At 40.2% G+C, this 9,357-nt stretch overlaps 1 protein-coding gene across 2 annotated transcripts in view; it reads right to left on the reverse strand.

Moving 5' to 3' along the window:
* The window catches only part of ELMO1 (engulfment and cell motility 1), a 314,062-nt gene that overhangs the window by 304,093 nt on the left and 612 nt on the right, over window positions 1–9,357 (reverse strand). The window lies entirely within an intron of this gene.

The following is a 9,357-nucleotide window of genomic DNA, read 5'->3' on the forward strand; positions in this document are numbered from 1 at the left end:
CAGGATTATTTGGTTAACATTTTTATTGGAAATGTTATGGCAAATCATTACCAGCTTTCGTTGTATGAGACCAAGATAACCACCTGCACAGCCCCCTCCATTAAGCTAACAAAAAATTGCAGATTAAGTTCTTCTTTCACAAAATAAACTCAGATTTTTTTCAGATCTAAGTGTGGATATCCAGACATGAAATCAGTGCAAATATTAACCAGGGAATTATGAAGAATGCCAAGAATTAGTATTTTTTCAACCAAATCATATTGCTACTTAGTGATTTTCATCTATGGACAACCTTTAGTAACACACAGCAACTACTGCGCAAGACACAGCGCTGTGGCCCTACAGAATTACTGGAACAATCAACTTGCAGTGAGGAAACAAAAAAAAAAAAAAAAAAAGAGATGATGGTCCTTCCCTTCATGAAATCTAGATATTTCCAGAGAGTCTCTCGGTACACTCCTTTAGGAGGCTGTGTCAATGGTTCAGTAAAACCACCTTTGTTCACAGCTGTTGACCAAAGTGCCTTCTAAAAAAGCCCCCCTTTTCTTTGACTTCATGTTCACGAGGCTTTGTGCCAGCACCAGATTAAGAAATGAAAACAAACAACAGCAGGTAGGTCAGACTGAATCCAACCATCAAATACTTTATTTGCTTTCAGTGTGCACTAAAAGAGTTCCCAAATTTCTACCTACAGTTTGTACGTAGATGTTTTTTCAATACAAATACTGGACAGCCTGACCTAAACAGACCTGCGCTGAGCTCCTCCCATTACTTTGGTAGATTGAGCAGTTAACTTCTTCCTCTATCGTGTTTGATGGGAGCTCCTCTACCAAATGAGGAGCTCCTCTACCATTACCTTGGTAGATTGAGCAGTTAACTTCTTCCTCTATCCCCAAAAGAAATTATTGTAGATCTTCTTTGCCCAGTTAAGCTGGAACAGCTCACCAAGGCCCTACAGCAGTAATTTCATATTGCAGTCTGAAAAACAGTAGGTGAGAACAGGAGTTCCCACCGCTGATGCATACCGTCTATGCTTTCCCTAGGGAATGCAAATCCCCAACTTTTACTCAGAAAACAGCTTGCCAATATATCGCTTTATGTCTGCATTCTGCCTACTATCTAGCCTTGTATTTTTAACTTAACACTGAGAAGACGCTCAACACAATCTCCAAGTCTTCTAACTGCTTCAGGTTATCTATATATCAATACAGAACACACCCATGCCTTGCTCCCACTTGTAACTTCTCCACAGAATGGGTAAAGATCAAGTATCCATGCTGACCATACCAGACTTACCGGTTCCGTTCAGTAAATACTGTGGATTAAGAGATGTTGCTGCAGCTCTCACAAGCCAATGGTATTACAACCAATTATTTTTTTTTTCCCAGTGGTATTATTTTCATCAAAACAATAGACCCAGATTAATTTTTTAAAAAGATACTTTTCTCCCAAGCCTGCTCTTTAAGTAGTGCCTCTTGTCTCATTTAGTATGCATATGAAATGACAACACACATGGACTGCTATGCTTAAAAAAAACAACTCTACTAGCTGTAATTATACATGCATAACCAGTGGCTGGGTATCTCAACACAGATGAAGCTGCTGAAGCAGACTGGGATGAAGAAGGCTAGATGATGCGGAAAAAAATTTATCTGCCCTTCTAACTGGGGTTACGCCTACTACTTCTTACCCAAATTCGCACTTAGGTGGCACACCTGAATTCTCCTCTCCTTCCTGCAGGAATACTGCTGAAACACTGGAGAGCTGCTGTTCAGAGGAGGGACTCACTCAGGGGATCAGTCTTTACCTGTTGCAAAGACTGAAACCACATCCCATCCTTCCAATGTCAAACCAGTGACTGGCAATGTCTCTTCCATCCTGTTGAAACTACACAGCTGCACCATGTAATTCCATTACAGTTACAGATCTCAGGAACGGAACCTGGAGTGGAACACACTGGGCTTGCCCAGGTACTCCCTGGATTCACGTGCAGGACACTGGCGGTCCGAAAACCACACTGACTCAGGCTTACCAAATGAAATTAAAACTACTGGTTTCTTAAATGACTCCAAATTGCTTGCCCAAGAGGCTACCTCTCTCTTCACTCCATATCCACAGCTGGAGCCTCTTTGTTACAGAGGAGACAGCTACCACAGGACATTCTCTAAAGGGGGCCCTCCACTCTGAATTTCAATAGATCAAGAGAGAAAAGCCTCAAGACAGGAAAGCAAGGCTTATCCCCTTAGTCAAGCTTATGGGGACCAGTGAACACAGCAAGAACAATTACTGGGAAACAAAGGATCTGCGGGTTGACTTAGGTTTGATTTTCTAGTCTAGTTTGGTGGTTCTCTATTTATCGATTTAGGGGAGGGAAGTCCAACTGCTTGCTCTCCCCTTTTTTCCCCTTACCTCATCATTCCTTTAAGTACAGAAGAGTACCCCATAGGCCAGCACAGTTGCTTTTTCAGCCTTCATATATTAATTATAGAAAATTAATTCAAAGCTAAAAGCCTCATCTTCTCTAGATAGAGGTGAATAATTTTACAAGGTTTAAAAAATTTGGAACGTAACAAAAAAAATCCTACAACATACTGTTTAAATTTGAATTCACACACCACCACTACTACACTGTGGATGTTTTGATCCCTCTAGCATATGGGCCAGGAAATAAATTTAAAATTCCAGTGCAAACAGCCCGAGACCATTTTATTTATGTGTTTGGTTTAAAGTAGGACTTGAATTCCAACTTGGATTTAAAATTATGCAGATTATTTTCTTCCCTTCTCCCTCTGCACGCATCTCTCCTTCACCATAAAGTGTTTTCTGACTCATTTGCAGCTGCAGGGGATGAAGTCTTTGAAACCTCTGCCTTCTAGAAAACCATCCCAACGCAGCACAACGCTACCGACTCATTACACAAATGCGCTCTTCCAACAAGCTAACTTCCTAAGGTAGCTGAAGGAAAAAAATGGGTTATTTTTGGTGGGTCAAGAAATAAAAGCCCAGATCATTGCATATTAGAAAGTTTTACAAAAGGTGCTGTGCATGTTACTTCCTAAGGCAACCCAAGAAATACACACTGAAATCACCAGCATTTTATATGGAGGGAAGAACAGATGCAGGAATTTCAAAAGGTCAAGTCCAAATAGTCGGAGAAGAAAGCCAGGATAGAGAAAGGCTCAGAGCAGCACAGGGCAGAAAAGACAATTTTTTTCCTTTGCCAAATTTTATACATCGTTTTCTACAATCGCACTTCTGTAAAAATTTCATTTTTGGCTATAAAATATGAAAATTAATATTTTCAAAAAAGACCACATCATCTGACCTACTTCTAACATTAGTTACAAATTTAAAAAACAAACCTGGTATTTTTGTTCAAGATGTAGGCCCTTTTTTATGCCCTTTTCTTCCTTTACTGGAACTGGCACTGGCTGTCAAATTTTTAATTACTTGCCTCAGATATGGTTGAAATTACATTGAGTAGTCCAAAGTAGGAAAGACCTTACATTTTAGTGCGGCTTTATAGTCTTTTTGGTTGGCTGGGTCTTTTTTTTCCCCCTTTTACAATCTTCTCCTGCGCAGTTAGCAACCACCACACCAAATCTTGTGTCTTTTGCTCTCCAATGGAAGTTCTCATTTGTTCAAGTTTTCTCCTTTTTTCCAGGAAAAGAAGATTAAGCACAACAAGAAACTTGTATGCATATCTATAGGAGAAGATTATAGACCTACATAAAGAATAGCTCAGAATTAAACCCATCTAGACCTGAACTTTGTGAGTTTGGTGAGCAGAAGAGATGTCAGAGTATGTGTGAAGAGGGACAGTGGGAGGTGGGGTGAAAAGGTTGATAGGAGGAATGTACTTGAACCACAGGGGGTAGAGCTTCAACAGATGAGTGCCCTGGTGCTTGATGGGAGGAGAAAAAAAAGGAAAACTTGGGGGGTGGAGGGGAAAGAAGACAAACACCAATACTCCAGCATTTCAAAAGCCTACCAAGCAAAGAGTATACCAGCTATCCTTTCTGGAATGCAAGGACGAATACTTAAATTTGGGGAGCTTTTTTTTTTTTTTTTTGAGTTGGTTTGGCTCTAGTGTTATTGAAAAAGTTTGCCCAAAAGTCCGTGCACCAAGCCAACACTTACCAGGTTTCAGTTTCCAGCTGAAGCCACGACCATTGGTGTGAAAACTAATGTGCAACTGTATTCCAGAAAGCAAAGCAATGGAAAAGACTGTATCAGAATGTAACAAACACATGCACTGGCACCAAGAGTAAAAAACTGTATTATACCAACCTATGTCACAGCCATTTTTCTCCTCTTATTATTAGAGAAGAAATGTGCAAATCAACTTTATTGTCTGGCCAGAGGGTATTATGTGAATACATATAAATTCCCCATCGCCCTACCTCAATAGATTGCCATCTCTCTTAAAATATGAAGCAGAAATTTAAACAGTCACCCCACTACAGTCATTCCAGAGAGATTTAACGATGTATACAGCAGACTGCTGGTCTAGCCAGACAAAAGCCTGAACTGCTCACATGACGTACCTTTGTGAAGACCCACATATCCCTTACACTTCTGCTGGACTGTACAATACATGTACATTGGCTGAAGAGAAAGAAAAAGAGGCCAGTAATATTTTCACTTCAGCTACAAATTCAAGCACCAGAATTCATGCATATACTGAGAATACATGAATAGCTAGCCAAGACAGTTCTGTATCTATGGAAGTGTTAAAACAACTCATTTTGTAGAAGTTTATTGAAATATTGTCTTTGCTAAACTCTTCCCATCACTCCAAAACATAGCAAAAAATTGTTCTAGCTACATTTTTTTTAAAATTAAAAATTATTCTCCTATTTTCACAACATTTATGCATCTCCTATTACTAAATAAAAGATCAAGTCAGAATGACGAGAAACAGCTATGAGCTCCAAGTCAGAAAAAAAATACATGAAGTATACTCTTTACTTACAGTGTGTGCACAGTCACAGGGAGAGACAACCACATGCTTAATTTTACAGAAGTTTCTAATAGACCAAATTAGGAGCCCTGACTCTTCCCATTCTTACTATCAAGCTGACAATGCTAGAAAAAAAACACCTCTGAACCTCTGAATAGCACCAGCCATCTAGCCCCAGGAACCGTACATAAAATTTCAACTGAAGGAGGAAGGTTGACGTGCTGACAGCATTATTTGAGCCCGTTGTCATACCTTGCATAGCCCTCCTTTTGCTTAACTTCAAAGTGTTGGATGTATTTGATATACATGTCGTCAGCTTTGTACTTTAAGGAAAAAAAAAGGTCCACGTGGAGCATTTTGTCCGTGTTCACACACACTCTGATCTGCAAAATGCTATGGGAAATTAGATCATCTTCAAGCAAGCACCCTCTGCTGTATTAAAGAATGGGATTTTAAAGCCACAGCGTCTCCAGAATCTGAAGTTCTCTTAGAAGCAGTGATCCATCCTCCCATTCAGCTGAATCAAGCTCAACAAGAAAAAAGTTAGATTATGAGATATATATTCATGTAGCTGACAAAAAAATTATTCAGTCCTGGATGAGACAATATTTCAGAGACAATTTTACACTTCAGATGCCCCCCATAAATTAGGGCTGTACAGTAAACACTTTGAGCTAGAGACTTTGAGAGAACATAGGAGGTGATACACTCTTCAGTCCACAGCTTTTCTGGTAAATCTTAAATAAAATTATTTAGTTGAGTAATAACCTAAGGGATGCCTGGGAAAGAATTTAAGGACTGGATAAAGTTGTTGAAACCATGAGAGGTGGGATAAATAAGTACATCAAAGGCCAAAGAATAAGGTACCAAGGTAGAGGTGGCAAACATGCAAGAATAAATTATGAGAAGAGTTCAACTTGGAGAAATAAAAACTAGAAGGAAAGCAGAAGCAAAAGACAAGAAAACACACAGCTAGGATACAGCTATTATTTTGTAATTGATCTGTTTGGAAACAATTTGTTTTCTTACACCCCCCTCTTCCCCAGCCTCTTTACTGAAGACACTGTTTCACAAACACTTTAAATCAACCAAATTAAATCTGAAAGGGGAAATCTTTTCCCTCAGCACTGACTGGTAGTTCCCACTCCCTGCCTTGTGCTAGCTCCCGTGGAGTTTTGCAGTGTTATTTTACTGTAAACGGAGCGCAGCAGAAGCATCGGTGAGTAGACTTGTGTCGTCAAAAGCAGTAAGAATAGATCGCTGATCACATTTGCGTAGCATCTTCAGGTAGCACATTTAGCTTTCTGAAGAACTCTAATGGCTGCTCAATAGAAATGCGTGAAAGTGAGTTCATTTGTACAGAAGCTAAAACACTTTTCTAAGGGGACCCCAACCAGCAGTGGCTTCAAGTCTTCTTCATAGCGTGATTTACTGCTGAACAGGCAAATGGCTTGTCCATCACTTCCACTCTCTCACAACTAACTTCCCCCTCCTTGCAGCCACTGCAAACAAGCCTAATCCAGTCAACTCAAACACTCACAATGAAAACCTGCCCTTAGGAGAAACATATCGATGCTTTTTTTTTTTCCAAGCGTTTGCAAACAAGCACCACGTGAATCACCGTTCACCTTGCTCTTAAGCGCAAGCATGCACCTTACAAACCAATCCGCTCAGCCGCTTGAGAAATTAGTAGCTTACTGATGGGTACCACACATGTGGCACCAGCCACTTAGCATCTGCCCATAACACAGAAGTTTACCTCTGTCAGATCTGAAACGGAGAGAAGAGGAAACAGGTTAGCCATCCCCTGGGGCATAGACTTCTCATTAATATTCCTCTTAAACGTTAACAGTGATCAGAAAACCGAGAAAACTAGCAGAAAGGTGGCGAAAGGTTATCCTTCAATCTCTCTTCTGTGTCTCACAACACTTGCAATAATGAAAGATCACACCACAAAACCAAATCCTTGCAAACAGGTTGATGCAAAAATGCTGACTGAAAGACAGTTTCTCAATTTTGTGATTATTCCATTCATCTCTGTAACACCATATGTATGTGGTTTATTTTATGTTAAGTGTCACATACATATTATCACCTCTTACAATCCATACTATCAGATGCCTGCCAACCTACCGGCTTCTGCCAATTGCTTCTAGTTTCTCTTTCTCTCCTTTTCCAGTGTTATATTTGGAGAGAGGGGAAAAAAAGAAAAGAAAAAAAAAAAAAAGGTGACTGACTCAAGTAGAAGGAAAATTATCCGAAATCCTTTAAACAGTTGCTCTGTTAAATTGCCACAAGTTTAGCAACGTGTACTTGGCACGTTCCTCTTGCCACGAATACAAGAACCTTTTTCAAAAAAACTCATTCAAAGCAGGGAAATCTTTTAAAGCTACAGCACAGACCTTACTGAATGGTGGTTTGATGGCTGTTATGAAGCCATTTCTAGTCACGAGTGTTCAAACCACAAAGAATTCATGACCATAAAACCTCTTTTTCAAATCTCCTTTTTACTAGGATAATGACCGAACAGGGAGGCAAACCTGACCAACTCCTCCTCCCTCTAAGTTGTACCTTCAGGACAGTGCAGGGATAAAGCAGAGGAGAAAGTCTACTGGACCCAGGCATAACCCTGCAGAGAAATAAACCAGAAGAGACAACGGTACTTTTGCTTGTCCAAGGGTGTACGATGTTTTTTAGTCTCCAGGGTCCCCAAAATCCCATCACCTTCTACAAACATTTTTTTAATACAAGGGCAGACTGCACATCTGCACCACAGCATGCCAAAGAGAGCTCCTAAACTTGAAAGAGATCATTTACTTGGAGGAAACTGAAAATCAAGTGATAGCAGAGTCACAACTCAAGAGGAAAATTGCACTTGATGGCCTCATCTAAGTCCCAAGCAAATCCTTATCTGAGAATCACAGAATTAGAAATGTTGTGGTTGGCAATATATCCAAAAAAGAAGCCCATCATTGGAACAGGACACTGCATGATAGTGTGCAGGTGCACTGGCAGAGATCTATGGAAACCTTTTCCTAGTTACAGTTAAATCTATAGGCATTAGCTTCTCACTCCATCACATACTGAACCCATCTAGAGTATCAAAAGAAGAAAGCCACACATCTTAAGCGTGAACACGGGAGCTCTGCTCTCTGCGTATCGACGTGGAAAACATGAGATCATAGTCCAACACCACTTTGTAGGCTGGACGCTGTGAGAAAGCACGTCTATGAGCCCAAACCTTAAAATCAAAGGGACTTCTACTAGGTAGAAGAAACAAAGAGCGGAAGGAAGGGTGGAGCACCGCGTTATTCTCGATCTGCAGTTCGCTGCAGAACAGCACTGCTGTCAGGAAGTACCACGCACACAGCAGCGTTTCAACAACAGTTACACCTTTATGTAGCATAATGGGCTTTTTTTGTGAATACTAAGGTGAAGGAGCATTAGAAAAAATAATAAATCACTTCTGAGGATAACGTTTATAATACGTTGCACCTGAACAGTGAAGAAACAGAAGTACTTGCTTTTAACGACACGCATGGTCAGGTTATACAATAACGACTACTGAACTGCAGATCCTTTCAGCGACCACGTAAGACTGCTTACAGAATAAGTAGGTAACATTTTCTCCTATCCCCTCACCAAAATCCACCTGAACTGTACACCTATTAAGTTTCTCCTGGCATATGGAGAACATAAGGAAAAATATCAAAACAGTAAGTATAGAAACCGGTTCTCTTTTCCCCCCTCCCCGTTATTCATTTAAAAAAAAAAAAAAAAATCCCCAGACAATGACACTCATAGGAAAGTTGCAAGCTACAGAGAAGACCAGTGTGCTGTACCGCACAGTGAGTTTCAAACAGATTACAAACAGAGACAAAAGAAAGTCAACTACCCCTATGCAGCCTCCCCGGCATGAATAAACCGGGAACCAGGTACACACCTCTAGCCAGGTCAAATCACACACTCAGATCCGCAGACTGCACCGACGGCATCTTTCAGTAATACCTATTTCACATCAAGTTGCTGTTTTAGCCGTATCAATCTTTACTTTCTCTGACTGGTGAGTTTTTAAAAGTTGCTGCAGTACTTTTTAACAGCTTTATGCCATGAGCGTTAATGGATATTTTCCTAACAGTACACAAGAGGGACTTTTACCATCAAACTGTCACCACTGTTCTTCCTCCTTCTTATCTAGTTCCCGGTCATCAGATTAGATGCCTGCCACCTACTTACACAGCTTGAAAGAAAAAAAAAAAAAAAAAAAAAAAAAAAGAGGAGGGGGTAGAATGGGGGGAATTAAGGAAAGAAAACCTTCAAAGCAAGCAAACTTGCAGCTCAAACTGGAAGAACTTTATGGGAATTCAAATATATTTTTCTTTACTGCTTAATAT

The sequence above is a fragment of the Egretta garzetta genome, unplaced genomic scaffold (genome assembly GCF_000687185.1).
Source record: "Egretta garzetta isolate BGI_Z169 unplaced genomic scaffold, ASM68718v1 scaffold514, whole genome shotgun sequence".
In the NCBI taxonomy this organism is placed as follows: Eukaryota; Metazoa; Chordata; class Aves; order Pelecaniformes; family Ardeidae; genus Egretta; species Egretta garzetta.